The sequence below is a fragment of the Oratosquilla oratoria genome, chromosome 10 (genome assembly GCF_046742065.1).
Source record: "Oratosquilla oratoria isolate Oo_2021 chromosome 10, ASM4674206v1, whole genome shotgun sequence".
NCBI classification, from domain to species: Eukaryota; Metazoa; Arthropoda; class Malacostraca; order Stomatopoda; family Squillidae; genus Oratosquilla; species Oratosquilla oratoria.
Window position 1 is genome coordinate 65,125,102 of NC_134786.1, and position 15,000 is coordinate 65,140,101.

Genomic DNA, 15,000 nt, shown 5'->3' on the forward strand with positions numbered 1-15,000 from the left:
ATGTCGGTGTGAATGCGGAACAGGAGGACGATGGAAAGAAAACATGTTTGAGAGAGGGCTAGAAGAAAATACGCGGAAAAAAAAATCGCAAAAGTAAGGAGATCGCGAAAGAGAAAGCCAATAATACGCGAACGAAGATGAACGCGTGAAAAGGGAAGAAGAACAGGAAGTGGAGGAGGAGGAGGGAAAGGAGGAGCAGGAGGAGAAGGACATTGGATTTTTTAGAGAAAACGAGAGTGGTGAGGTGCACAAGGTACAAGATGGTGGAGGACAAGGAAGCAGATGGGAACAGCTGGTTAGTTAATGACCAGCTGGTAAATGGGTAGGCAGAAGAGTGTCATGAGGGAACTGAGAGCTGGGTGAGCTGATTCATTTTATACCAACACTGCAATTTTAAGCTACAAAACTACGAAGACAGTTAACGTATTAGGATTATGGAATAACAGTGATTAATGTGGCCTTATCTGGTGCAGTTGCCGTAGTAACTTTTTTAGAATCAAAGATAAAACATGGAGAGAGAGAGGGAAGTAGAAACTACGGGAGAGAGGAAAGGCTGGAGAGAGGGAGGGAGGGAGAGAGGGAAGAAGGATGGAGTGAGAAGGAGAAAGAGAGGGAGTGAGGGAGAGATTGAACGAGGGAGGAAGAGGAAGATGAAAGAAGTGTGAAGGGAGAGAGAGGAAAGAAGGATGGGGTGAGAGAGGAAAGGAGGCAGGGAGAGAGGAAAGAGGGATGGAAGGAGAGAGAGGAAGGAATGGAGAGGAATTAATTTGTTGGTTTGCAGGAGAGGGAAAGTTTATTATGTCCGATGAGGAGAGGGGGAGCTGGCAGGGCAGAGTTATAGACGAGTTAACTAAAGAGGAGTGAGATGGAAAAATAAGTGGAGAGAGATGGGAAAAAGAGGAGAGAAAAGAGAGACTACTGGGCCAGGTAACAAAACAGTCAGTGCTTGGAATCGGAGAGGAATGCGGGACTCACACCAGTGACTAGAAAAAAAACGAAACCCAGACTTTTCTGTTTGCGCCACCTAAGGGACACCATACACTGTACGATCTGATCTTGAGGCCACTGGTCGGATCGGATCAGATTGGATCGTGTATGTCGACCTGAAGATCAGATCGTACCATGGATGGCGTCCCTAAGAGTAGCATCAGACTGAATAAAATCTCCATGTCGATTTTAGAAAAAAGATAAAATAAGACGTCGAGTTGAATGGGGTTAAACAGAGGTAAAGACGATTTTTTTTTTAATTCTTTAATTAAGGGAGAGAAGCTTTGTATCCTTTGTCTCCGTCTCAGGGATATGGAGAAGAAAAAGACCACATTTATTTGAAATAAAGGAAAATGACCTCGAGTATGGTTGAATCCTTTGAGTAGTTCGTCTCGCTTGAAAAGAAATTTTGTACACAAGAAAGGTAGACCGGATCTGTGGAGAACGATTATGAAAAGGTTTCTTCTTCTTCTTCTTCTTCTTCTTCTTCTTCTTCTTCTTCTTCTTCTTCTTCTTCTTCTTCTTCTTCTTCTTCTTCTTCTTCTTCTTCTTCTTCTTCTTCTTCTTCTTCTTCTTCTTCTTCTTCTTCTTCTTCTTCTTCTTCTTCTTCTTCTTCTTCCTCCTCCTCCTCCTCCCTCCTCCTCCTCCGAGAGCTAGTGAAAGTGGGTCGCGCGGTAACCCAGTGGATACCGTATCGAACTCATGACCAGATGGTCGTGGGTTCGATTCTCGCGACCCTCTGCGTTGGTTCCCGACAACCCTGGCCAGGCGGGGAGGCGACCCATCACCGGCCTAAAAAAATTCTGCGGGTTGAAAGTGGGACGGTAATGATCTTTGGTTAAAGCTCTTCGTAAGAGATTATTATTTCGTAAGTAGAGAATTTTCTTAAGTCTTGTGGAAACTTAAGTTGTTGGGGGGAAGGGTTCCTCTTAAGAGTATATGAAAGGACTTAAGCCAAGTTGGGCATTGTTGTGGACAAAAGTGTCCTTTTTTATTATTAACTGAAGAAAGTCTTCAGGACAGAACGGAACATATAAAGCGTATCATGATAACAATGGTCTTTAGTTAATTATATAACATCTGAATAGATCACTCATTTTTAGATTTCCTAATTCTTAATTATTTCTTTAAAAATATTATTTCTTAGTTTCTTATTTCTTGATAAAGACCTGTAAGGTCTATGAATTATTTCTATTGATGACTGTCTGTGGTTGATTTTATTAACCAGAAAGAAACCCTGAAGACATGACAAGGTCAGAACTATTCAAGGTTATTCTTTTAGGATTCTGTTATACTCGAGGGGTTCCGCTACGCGACCATTCTCTCCTGAGAAGGAACCACGAGGAAATTAAAAGGTTAAATCTGGTGGAAGAAGGTAAGGAGCCTACGCCAGGAGGCACTGATTAGCTACGGCCGAAGCCGTCACATTTGCTCTAATATGCTCTTTGAGAATCAGAGAGAAGAAAGTGCGGGATTCGAACCCACAACTAAGCGAACCAGCGGCCATAGATGTGTGTTAGAATAATGGTTATATCGACAAGGACCTTCAAGCAGTGGGAAGTGAAAGACCCCTGGTAGGGCAAAGCACTGTCAGTTGCGACAAGCCCACGTTAGGTCGCCTCCCCGCCTGGCCCCAGGGCTGTCGGGAACCAACGCAGCAACCCCGCAGCAAATCCCGGTACTCGAACTCACGACCATCTGCACGTGAGTTCGACACGGTATCCACTGGGCTATCGTGGGGCCCGGCGATGAAGATAAATGAAATTAATTGGTCATAGTGTTTAGGAGGAGGATGGGAGTAGGAGGAGGGAGGTGGGATGTGGGAGACAGGTCGAGTCCCAAGGGAGACTACAGAAGAGGCTGTGGGAGTAATTAGGGAGGAGGTGGGGAAAGGGACATCCTTCGTCTCTTGCGGGAGTAGGGGCCGGGGGTGGTGGGTAGGGCTAACAAGGCTGAAGCCCACTTGACAGCCCTTGTCGGGCTGCTGCCAGCGTGATAGACCGTTAATAAGGGATTCCAGTTAAATGGAGCCTTAACACAAAAGTAAAGCTGACATATGGCGAGTTGATGAGGAGGCAAGAGCACGTATGAGCCTATTATGATTTTCGGATAATAATGGTCCTTAATTCAAATCTGTCCTGATATTGATTCAGTTTAAAGTCGTGAACTCACCCTGTTAGGAGGCTAGGACGGTGCCCTTTATAGGGGACTTCGTAGCGTTGAATTTAGTGAACCATGCCCTTGGTCCAACTCGTTTTTTTTTTTCTTCTTCTTCTTCTTCTTTTCTTCTTTTCTTCTTCTTCTTCTATTCTTCTTCTTCTTCTTCTTCTTCTTTTCTTCTTTTCTTCTTCTTTTTTGCTTCTTCTTTTCTTCTCTTCTTCTTCTTCTTTTCTTCTTCTTTTCTCCTCCTCCTCCTCCTCCTCCTCCTCCTCCTCCTCCTCCTCCTCTTCCTCCTCCTCCTCCTCCTCCACCTTCTTCTTCTTCTTCGACGACGACGACTGTTCGGACGTTCTTGTCTGTTTGATGGCCAGGGCAGTGTAAGGACTATGTATGTGTTTAGGGAAGCTTATTTGCTCCGGCCATTGAGACGACGAAGGCTGGGAATACGTAAGAGAAGGCAACAAATACGACTTGAGGAAGGGTCGCACAGGGCCTGCAGTGTGCCAATTGAATTACCGCGGAAGTACAGACCTGGCAGTATTACCGCGAAGACACCGCAACGTAAGTGAAGATGGGGAGATAGGTATAAAGAATGGCTACAACAAATAAAAGATGATAATAGTTAAATAAATTGATAAATAGATAAGGAAATTAACAAAATTATATTAAAAATAATAGTGGAGCAATTATGAATAAGTAAATAATGATAAATGAAAGTAAGTTGAAATAAAAAAGAAAAGAAAAATATACATAAAATGAAGCTATAATACATGAGAATTTTTTCAAGTAGGATTGAAATGTATAGTAGAACTTGAGGGACGGGTCAGTAGAAAGCAAGATATACGGAGGAGAATTTAATAAAGGAAACATTTATGTATCTATTAATTTATTTATTTTTTAGCTCAGTTTTGTTTAGATTAGCCCACCAACCTCAGATATACTAGTTTTATAATATATATATATATATATATATATATATATATATATATATATATATATATATATATATATATATATATGAAGGTTTTTCATGTAAAGGAAAAGTAGAAAGGTGTATATGTATATAATTAGAAAAAAGTGTCTGCCAACCTTGAAAAAATACGTAACTCTGGTCCGTAGGGTTGTCAGTAAAGTTTCGAAAGTATTGACTGCCTGAAACTGATAGTATTAATAACCTATACGGGGTACAAAAAGAGAGAAGCTTGATAGAAGTGGAGAAGAAGACAAATATCTGAAGTAAAGTTGAGGAAGAAAGAAGAGGGATGAGGAGCGGAAAGAGAGAGAGAGAGGGGGGAGGGGAGGGAAAGAGAGCGGAGACAGGGGGAGGGAAAGAGAGGGGAGAGATAGAGGGGGGAAAAGATAGGAGAGAGAGAGAGAGAGAGCCGAAGAACCCGGCCAGGTCTTCGTCAGAGTGGTTGCCTCGTCACTTGCGATTCAGAAGACTTGCAGAAGGAAGCAATTGGTCTTCCCCTTTCTTGACGACCTGTGAGGGCGAGACTTTTTCTTTCCTTTCTTTTACTTTTTCTTTGTTTTGTATTTTCTTTCTTTGTTTCTTTTTGGTAAGATTTCTTGAGTAAATTTGGCTAATACCCTCGGTTTCTTGCTTGCTTTGCTTGTCTTTTTTTTTTTTTGCTTTGTGACAAGAATTCTTGAGTAAAGTTGACAATTATCTTTGATTTGTTGTTTTCAGCTCTTTTTTTTTCTCTCTCATTCTTTCCCTGTGGTAAGAAACTTTGAGTAAACTTGACAAATATCCTCGGTTTCCGACGAGTTTTGGCTCGATTTTGAAGTCGACGAACAATTCGAGAATAAGTCGAGAAAGAAAAACTCGAATTGCCCCTCGAGGTTTCTTGACCTTCGTCTCCACTCAGCGCGTCCGTCAACTAATCAGCACACTGAAATGTGGTGGATGGGAACCGCAGATTTCTCGAACTGATTGGAACATCATATTTCCAGAATATTACATATATGAGCCTTAGATTTTATCTAAAATAATTGCTAACACATATTTTCGGAAATGGAATGGATGGGAACAACAGACTTTCAGTAATAGGACGAATAGGAACAACATTTTTTTCAGGAATATGACGGACAGGAACCGCAGATTTTCATGATTGTGACGGGCGGAAACTGCAGATTTTCTTGTGTTGATTGGAACAACATATTGCGCTTATAACTGGCCAGCATGCAACCGGCTCCAAAGTGGCTTTTGCTTAGTTAAATTTGTGCAACATAATAATTTAAGGCAACATGGGAATGAAGTTGGATTAAAATCACGGTTGTGTTTGAAGTTATGTACATATTTGTGTGTGTATGTGTGCGCGCGCGCATGTGTGTTTAAATGTGTGTGCGTGCGTATGTAGTAATTACGATCTAAAATAGAATTATGTTTAACAAAGGGTTACGAATTTGTACAACATCCCTCATTGATGCATTTTCTTAATTATTTGTTTTATTTACTTATCAGTTCATCTATTCTTATTATGGTATTATTGTGTCTTCACTTATTTTTTCATTTCACCTTTTATCGCTATTTTTTCAGCTTAATGAGGTACATCTATTTACATATTCTTAATGTTATGATGATTCAATTTAACGTCGCACATTCCCCTCTATCAGGAGGCTATGACGGTGACTCTTACAGAGGACTTTGTAGCGTGGAATTTGATGAACCTTGCCCTTGGTCCAACTAGCTGTTGGCAGAGTTCGGACTGCCGTCACTTCGACCTCCGTCGCAAGTAGCGACGCTCTAATCCGTCCATATTCTGGCATGATGAGTTTGTATATTCTGTCATATATAACGTCTGAATGCTCAGCCAGAACTTCGTGTGAATTTTTTCTTAAAAACATTGTAAAAATCAAATGAGAAGAAAAAAAAATTGGAGTTGAGTATACGACAAAATTATTGGCACCAATTGCAATGATGTCATTTCTCAAAAGATCCTGAGATATGTTCGAGTTCCTTAAGAATACCGTACATACTGGTGGTATGTGTATGTACACGTATGTAGATAAAAATTCCCACTGTTTGCTATCATTACTGTACCACATTACCCTTCATCTGTTTTTCATGCTTCAACACACACACACACACGCGCGCGCGCGCTCACACACACACACACACACACACACACACACACACACACACACACACACACGTGTGTGTGTATTTTTTTCAGAAAAGTTTATGAAAAATGTTTAGAGAGAATAGGAATACTGGTAGAGGGATAGAGGCAGAATGTAAGGTGAGAATATTGGAGGAACTAGGAATACAGGAACATGACAAGGCAAATTAGATAAGATACTTGGAGAGGGAGAGTGGTAGGAAGGAGGGTAGTAGGAGAATAGGAGGAGACGAGGAAGAAGAGGGGAACAAGAGAAAGAGGAGGAGGAAGACAAGGGTAAAGTGTTCAGGAGGAGACAAAGAAGAAGAGGGAAGCAAGAGGAAGAGGAAGAAAAGGGTAAAGGTGTACAGGAAGATAAAAAGGAAGCGGAGGAGGAGGAGGAGGATTAGGAGAAGAAGGGTAAAACTGATGAAGAGGGGCAGGAAAAGCATTTGTAGGAGAAATAGAGAGAGAGAAAGGGCAAATGTGAGGAAGACGGGGTGGAGGAAGAGGAGGTGGAAGGGAGGTAGATGGAGGGGAGTCGGAAATCATAAAGGAGAGGATATGAGAAGAAGAGGAGGAAAAAGAGAAATAATCTCTTAAAATTTCGTTCGCCCCTTTTCCATCAAGGGTCAGCGTATTAGCTGACCTAATTTATCTAGGGGAATGCACTCTGTAAGCCCACACCCATACGTAAATATGCACACTCCCCCTACTCATGTACACACACATACACGTACAAACGCACACACATACATGCACACACGCGTACACGCATACATGCACGCGCATATGCACACACACATACACGCATATATACACACACGTGCACATACGTACATTTACACACATATACACGCACACACACACACACACACACACACACACACACACACACACACACACACACACACACACACACACACACACACACACACACACACACACACACACACACACACACAGTGAAATGTGGTATTTATGAGCTCTGAGCTCTCATCCTGGAGGGTAATAACTGTCGATCACGAGTCCAATGCGTGATCCAAGGCCATAATGATTCACTCACACACACACACACACACACACACACACACACACACACACACACACACACACACACACACACACACACACATACACACACACATACACACACACACACACGGTGAAATGTGATGTATATAACACTATAAGTAGATAGTGAACGTCCTTTTATGTTCCAAAATGTTTCGACCTGAGTTTGAGAGGTCACGCGTTGGACGACCACCAGAGAATTGTCATTTCGTTTCGTAAACGCGACCAGCGCTAGTGAGAGACGTGGGAATACGGGGCTAAATGTTGGGGAGATGGTCGATGTAAAATGCGTCAGGACAAGGGAATATTCGATAAAGGGACGTAAAGAAGATATTTGCTTACATAAACACCGAAGTCATATGCTGTAATGTTCCTTTTTTGGGGAAATATTATTATTTTATAATTATTATTATTATTTTAATTTAATTGTTATCATTATTGTTATTATTATTGTTATTATTATTATTATTGTTATTGATATTATTATTATTATCATTTTTATTATTATCATTATTGTTATTATTATTATTATCATTATTATTATTATTATTATTATTATTAGTATTATTACTGTTATTACTCTTATATCCTACCTCGTTCTCTCTCTCCTTTTTTTTCCGCCCTCTTTTTTATTACTCTTGTGCCTGTATCCCTACTGACGGACCAAAAGGTCTCCGGTCGACATACTTTGCTTTAGTCATAAATCCTACCCCCATTGTAATGCTGGAGAAGGAAGAATCAGCTCAGATAAACCAAAGAAATCAGGAAATAGAATTGGAGTTCAGACACTGCCATGTTTGCATTCAAAATAGAAACGTTGACAAGAGAGGTTACTTTGTCTGAAGGGGAGTCTGGAAAGGCAGAAGGGAGAAAACGTTTAGTATGAGGTAAATATGAAGACATAAACGTTAGTAAAGGTGAAGGAGATCGGGAAGAGATGAGAGACGCACCTTAACTTCACCTTAAACTCACCTTAACCTCACCTTAACCCTACTTTAGCTCTAATGTAACCTTACTGTAACATCACCTTAATACAATTTTAACCTGACCTTGACCCCACCTTAAGCTCACCTTAACTCCACGTTAAGCTCAACCTGACCTTGACCCCACCTTAAGCTCACCTTAACTCCACGTTAAGCTCACCTTAACCTTACCATAACATCATCTTAACATCACGTTAATTTCACCTTAACATCACCCTAATGTCACCGTAACATCACCTTGACCTCATCTTTACATCACCTTAACATCACCCTAACGTCACCTTGACCTCACCTTAATATCACCATAACATCACCATAACATCACCTTAACCTCACCTTAACTTCACCTTGATCTCACCTTAACCTCACCCCAGCCTCACCTTAACCTCACCCCAACATCACCTCAACATCACCTTAATCTTACCTTAACCTCTCCTTATCCTCACATTAACTTCACCTGAACTTCACTTTAACTTTACATTGAACCCTTTACCTGCTCAAGGAATTTCCAATGTCCTAACAAAATCACCGAACATAATCAGAACAGATATGTAAATCCTAAATAGTAATAAAATGTTAATGAAAATGGGATTAACTTCGTAAAACTAATCACTATGGGGAAGCGGTTGTTCCCTCAACTGAATGAAATGGCTTGGCTCCAGCTCAGAATTGCATCATTGTCTTTGAAAAAGGTTAAGGGAAATACTTAGACGATAAGAATGACCATAAAGTGAGAAATGCGAAAGAAGCTAACCTAATGTGAGAATCGTGAGAGAATAACGGAGAAAAGAGTTGATGATGTGTGGAAACGGGGGGAGGGGGCGGGGGGGGGCTGGGCAATATCAGACAATGGAGTATGAATTCTGAAACAAAAGAAGGTCGAGATAGACCCCTGGGTCAATTTTTCTTTCTTTCGTCAAAATCGAGTCTTATTTCTTATTTATCAATTTGTTTTATAAATTTCTTTATTCATTTATCTATTTGCTTATTAACCCCTTTGCTCACATTTATCTTAATTTTTTATCATTTATTTGTTTATTTATGTATATTTTTGTTTTTATTGTGATTTTATTTATTCAGTGTCCTGTTGTCCTTTATTATGATAAAATATCCTCAAGTGATAGATTTCCAAATAATTTTTGTAAAGCTTTACAAATTATTGAGTCGGTGTCTAATCTAATAGAAAATATCGAGAATCGTCAAGATGAACATAAGACATAAAGCATAATTTTAACATATAATTCAATTACGAAACGAGAGCTGTTGGTAAATCCCCCTGGGGAGGGGGGTATTAATATCCCCCCTGGAAATGGGGGGAATGGGAAGGGGGCTATTCATATTACAAACTTAGAACCACATATTCAAATGATTTTCGTAACATTGCAAGACTGGCGCGGTAGACGTGGTTTAAGAATATTGTGTTGTGGTTTTAGGATACACGAGGCTTGTGCAAGTTTATATCAGAATTCATATATCCTTTTGTTCAGTACCATGTGCTGTGTCAGGTACCTGCCCTCGGTTCGCCCCAGGAACTATGTTAAACTTTTTCTTGAACACTCGCGCTCTCTCAGTTTGTAATAATCAAACTAAACGTTGTAGAGCACCTATGCAACCCAGTGTGGTCAGTAATGGATTATTTTAGTAGTTTTAAGTAGTTCCGGAAATGAATTGTATTAAAGTTGCAAGACACAATACTAGGGTTGCATTACTTGCCCTTACCACGGCCTGGTAAAGCGTTGAAACATGTAGTACCATCCCACGGAACCGAATCATCTGGTGTACCAGTGCGTGCAATGCTACAAATTATGTCTCAGAAAGCACAAGTATTTATGTGTGAACGTATTTCTGCACAATGTGTGTGTGTGTGTGTGTGTGTGTGTGTGTGTTTGTTTGTTTGTATGTGTGCGTGAGAACCCACTTAGAAGACCACAAGCTGGAGAATTTTATGAAAGATCAGGAAAACGTCAGCTGGGATATCGTGGGACTGAGTGAAGCCCGGTGACTGGGAGAAAAACTCGTGGAGCTAAAGGAGACTCGCCACTTCTTCTACATATATAAAGAGAATGAAGGATTCAGTGGAGTAGCATTCTTGATTAATCGAGAGATCTTTGGTAAGGTAGCGGAAATCGGTAGTGTATTATTCTTGCTTGAATAGGATTAGACTTTGTAAAATATATACTCTAAAACTAGTTCAGGTTCACAGAGGTCAGACGATGAAATTGAGTTATGATTATGTAACGCATGTAAAAGATGAAGCCAGAATTGAATACACGTAGGTAATCGGTAATTTCAAAGGTAATGTGGGAAAGAGCACAACATACGAGTAACGTATTAGAAACAAATAAATGAAAAGAAAAAATTGCAGAGAAAAAACATGAAGACAACGAAAATTTCCTTCCGAAAGCGGTCGTAAATGGGTTTGAAGAAGATCAAATAGCTTAACAAAGAAGGAAATACATTAAACTCAGAAATAGACAGAGTTAGTACTGTTATTGTTATGAATAAAGTAAATAGAGGAATTGACTATAGAATGGTAGGTTGCACAGCTAAATTCAATTTCAGAATAAGAGGATAAGACTTGCAAAGGTAAACGACAACAAAAAGGAATTTCAGATGGAAACTGAAAGCAGATTTGAAATTCTATGAAATAACGGGAGAATGCATTGTAATTTATTGAACCTCGTTAGGGAATCAACAGAGAAAGAGAATTTAAAACACGAGAGAAAACAAACGCTTTGTAGAAACTAGCGTCTTAATGAAAAGAACAGGTAGATATAAGTTAGGAGGACCAAATATAATTTTGTGTGTGCGTGCGTGTGTGTGTGTGTGTGTGTGTGTGTGTGTGTGTGTGTGTGTGTGTGTGTGTGTAATTTACCACTGTCTTGGATCACGTTGGATATACGATCGACAGCTGTTGATCTTCCGGATGAGAGCTCAGAGTTCATATATGGTCTGATACATGTTGACCTTAGACACACACACACACACCACACCACACCACACATACACACACACACACACACACACACACACACACACACACACACACACACACACACACACACACACACACACACACACACACACACACACACACACACACACACCTCTCCTTGTTCACCAGGGTTGCTGAACGGACACTCAAACTCAGACCGCTGAATTCGCGGTCGAGCGCGGTACCAGCACACCAGCAAGCTCTGGGCTCGTGCGCGTGTTAGTGGGTTAGTGTCTGCGTGCAATTTCTGCATCATGCACATGCATATATCCAATAGGTAGTGAGGTGGTTTGGACCTTTCCAATACGGCTTTTTGGCTTTGGAATGCGAATTTTCTGTGCAAAAGACAATTTGGCCCTGAAAAGACTCGTGAAACGCGTTTCCTCTGAATTGGGTTGAGTCATTCAGCGGTTTCGCTACAGTCGCTGGATATATATTAAAGGAAAAAATGCTGAATGCGTTAGCACGGGCATTTTTCCATTTCAGTTCGTATGTGATGTTTATAGTATGTATATGTATGTATGTATCTCACTTATCTTGATACACGGCACAAATAGTAACGTATATGTGTGTGTATACGCGCACGTGTATATGTGTGTGTATATTTACCTAGATGTATTGTACGGGAAGGAAGCTATGCTCGTGGTGACCCGCCTTTGTATCTTTCAGCATAAAGTTTTTTCTTAAAATCTTGAATAGTGTTTGGACACACTGTTTCTTTGTCTAATTTGTTTCAAGTATCTATCACTCTGTGCGGGAAGCTTTTTTTTTCATATCTCTTCTGTAATTATCTCTTGAGGTTTTTTTTTTCGTGTCCTCTTGTTTTTCCATTGTCCCATTTCAATAAATCATTCTTATCTAAGATTTCCATTCCTTTCGTAATTCTATAGATAGTTAATAGGTCTTTTCTTTCCCTTCTTTGTTCCAGAGTTGGTAATTCTAATTTGGACAGTCTTTGTTCATATGTCATTTTGGAAAGAGTTGGTGGCAGTTTTGTTGTTGCTCTTTGTATTATTTCTCTCTTTTTTGGTACTGGGTGTCCATAATGTTGCTGCGTACTCGAGTTTTGGTCTTATTAGTGTAGTTATTATTATTATTTTTTTTTTTCATTTCCTCGTCCAAATAGACAAATGTCACTTTTATTGACCTCAATGAATTGTAAATTTCCCCGACTCTTTTATTAATATGCTTATCCGGTGTCATGTCTTTGCTGATCATCACTCCAAGGTCTTTTTCCGAGTTTACTTTTTTTACCTCTTCACCAATTTTATAATCTCTTGATATTCTGTTTTTATTTTTTCCAAATTCCATTATACTACATTTCTTGATATTGAAGTTCACTTCCCACTTTTTAGTCCATTTCCAGATCTTGTCCAAGTTTTGTTGTAATGAGTTGCAATCCTCCTCCGTTCTTACTTTCTTTAGTATTTTTGCGTCGTCTTCAAAGAAATTCATATAACACCCTACTCCTTCATCCATGTCATTTATGTATATGGCAAACATGATCGGGGCCAGTACTGATCCCTGCGGGACACCACTTATAATTTCTTTCCAATTTGAGAATTTATCTCTAATTACTACTCTCATTTCCTCCCAGTCAGGAAGTCTTTCATCCATTCCAATAATTTTCCCCTGATGCCACCTATTAACTCTATTTTCCTTATTAGTTTCTTGTGTGGTACCTTATCAAATGCCTTTTGTAGGTCCAGAAAGGCACAGTCTGCCCAATCATCTCTCTCTTGTATTATATCTATTAATCTCGAGTAGAAGCAGATCAAGTTTGTTGTACATAATCTTCCTTGTCTGAATCCAAATTAATGTGGATTCAGTATAGTTTTTTCTTCCAAATGTTTAACCCATCTATTTTTGATGACCTTTTCGCATATTTTTGTTACTGTGCTTGTCAGGGAGACCGGTCTGTAATTTGATGGATCTTCCTTGTTTCCTCCCTTATAAACCGGTACAATGTTTGCATTCTTCCAGTCCTGTTGCACCTTTCCTTGTTGAAGTGAGAATTTAATTATATTGTATATTTTATCTGTTAATTCCTCCATGCATTCTTTCAGTATCCAATTTGGAATTCCGTCTGGGCAATGTGCTTTTCTGACGTCAAGGGTTTTGATTTGGTCGCTGATTTCCTTCTGTGTTACAATTATTTCTTTCATTGAGGGGGATATCTCTCTATTTCCTCACAGTTAGGTGAGTTTTCTGTTGTGAATACTGATTTGAAGTGGTTGTTCATAATTTCAGCCATTTCCAGTTCTTCTGTATATTCGTATTTACCTTGGCGCAGCTTTTCTATTTCTTGTTTATTCTTCAGTTTGCCATTTACATACCCGTAAAATAGTTTGGGTTCTTCCTTGCACTTCTATTATTTATGTGTGTGTAGTGTATGTGTGTGTGTGTGTGTATGTGTATATGTTTTGTGTGTGTACGCGCGTTGGAATAAAAACTTACAGCTATGGTGATGAGATACAAACCCGGTCACCATCGCTAAAAAATAATCGCCGTCGTTTACAGCTTGATAGAAGTACGCGCACGCGTTTGTGCGTGGAAGAGAGAGAGAGAGAGAGAGAGAGAATAACATCGTTAGGCAGTTGTTATATAGAAACCTAACCGTCGTCAAAATAATTACCGTCGTTTGCGTGTTGTTGAATCATGTACTACTGGTGGGAAGGTAATTGTGTATATTCGTACCGAAAGTATTGGATATACTCGGTTATGCTGTACAGTTGGTGTTAAACGACCAGTCTAAGGTAATGTTTCCCTCATTGACTTGTTGCTCGTTGTTTGATTAGGTGATCGAGTGGATTAATGTATTACGTGCTGTTGTTGTTGTTGTTGTTGTTGTTAGCCTTTGAGGTCTGTGTAAGATGCTTTGTTAAATTTGTGTTTGCTTTAACTTGTTTATAATGGGGATTTTTACTTCATGTGACGGTTATTCTTAGACTGATGCGTGAATTCGAAGCTTTCTTTACCACATCTGTTATCTCTTTTGTGATATATTTATATATATATATATATATATATATATATATATATATATATATATAATTATATTTAAATTATCAACTCTGAGTGCTTTATTTTATTTGTATGTTTAGTCTGTCACTAGGCAAGTTTTTTTGGCTCTAAGAAAGCTTCTGGAGTCTTTATTTAAAATGATCCAATGTGTGTTACATAGCGGTGGTTGCATTGGAAGAAGCATAATATGGGTTACTTTTTGGATAATATTGTGTCTCTTGAGCAAAATAGGAAACACATATACATACAATTACACACACACACACACACACACACACACACACACGTGCGCGTATACGTACACATACATGTAATTGTCTATGTCGTGTAACAAGAGAAATGAGAGAGAGAGAAAGAGAGAGAGAGTGGGGGGGAGAGGGAGGGAAGATAAGAAAAATAGTTAAGCAGAAATAGGATACGAAGAAGGAGAGGAGTAGGCCAGTTTAAGTTGACGAGATCAAAAACTGAAAGAAACTGGAAGATGGGGAGGGAGATCGGGGGAGGGGGAGGGGGAGAGGATGTCTGGGAAGACAAAGATACCCAGGCGGGCGAGGGAGAGAAGGGGGGGAGGGGAGGGGAGGAAATTGGATGGGTGGGTGAAAGCAAAGTCTGAGGTATAGTGGAGGCAGTCTGTGGGGGGGTGGGGGTGCAGACGTGGGAGAGGGGGAGGGGG

General features: G+C 39.9%; 1 protein-coding gene across 1 annotated transcript in view; it reads left to right on the plus strand.

The window, feature by feature from the left end:
- The window catches only part of LOC143029284 (glycine receptor subunit alpha-4-like), a 1,034,091-nt gene that overhangs the window by 309,687 nt on the left and 709,404 nt on the right, over nucleotides 1-15,000 (plus strand). The gene's annotated exons all lie outside the window — the stretch shown is intronic.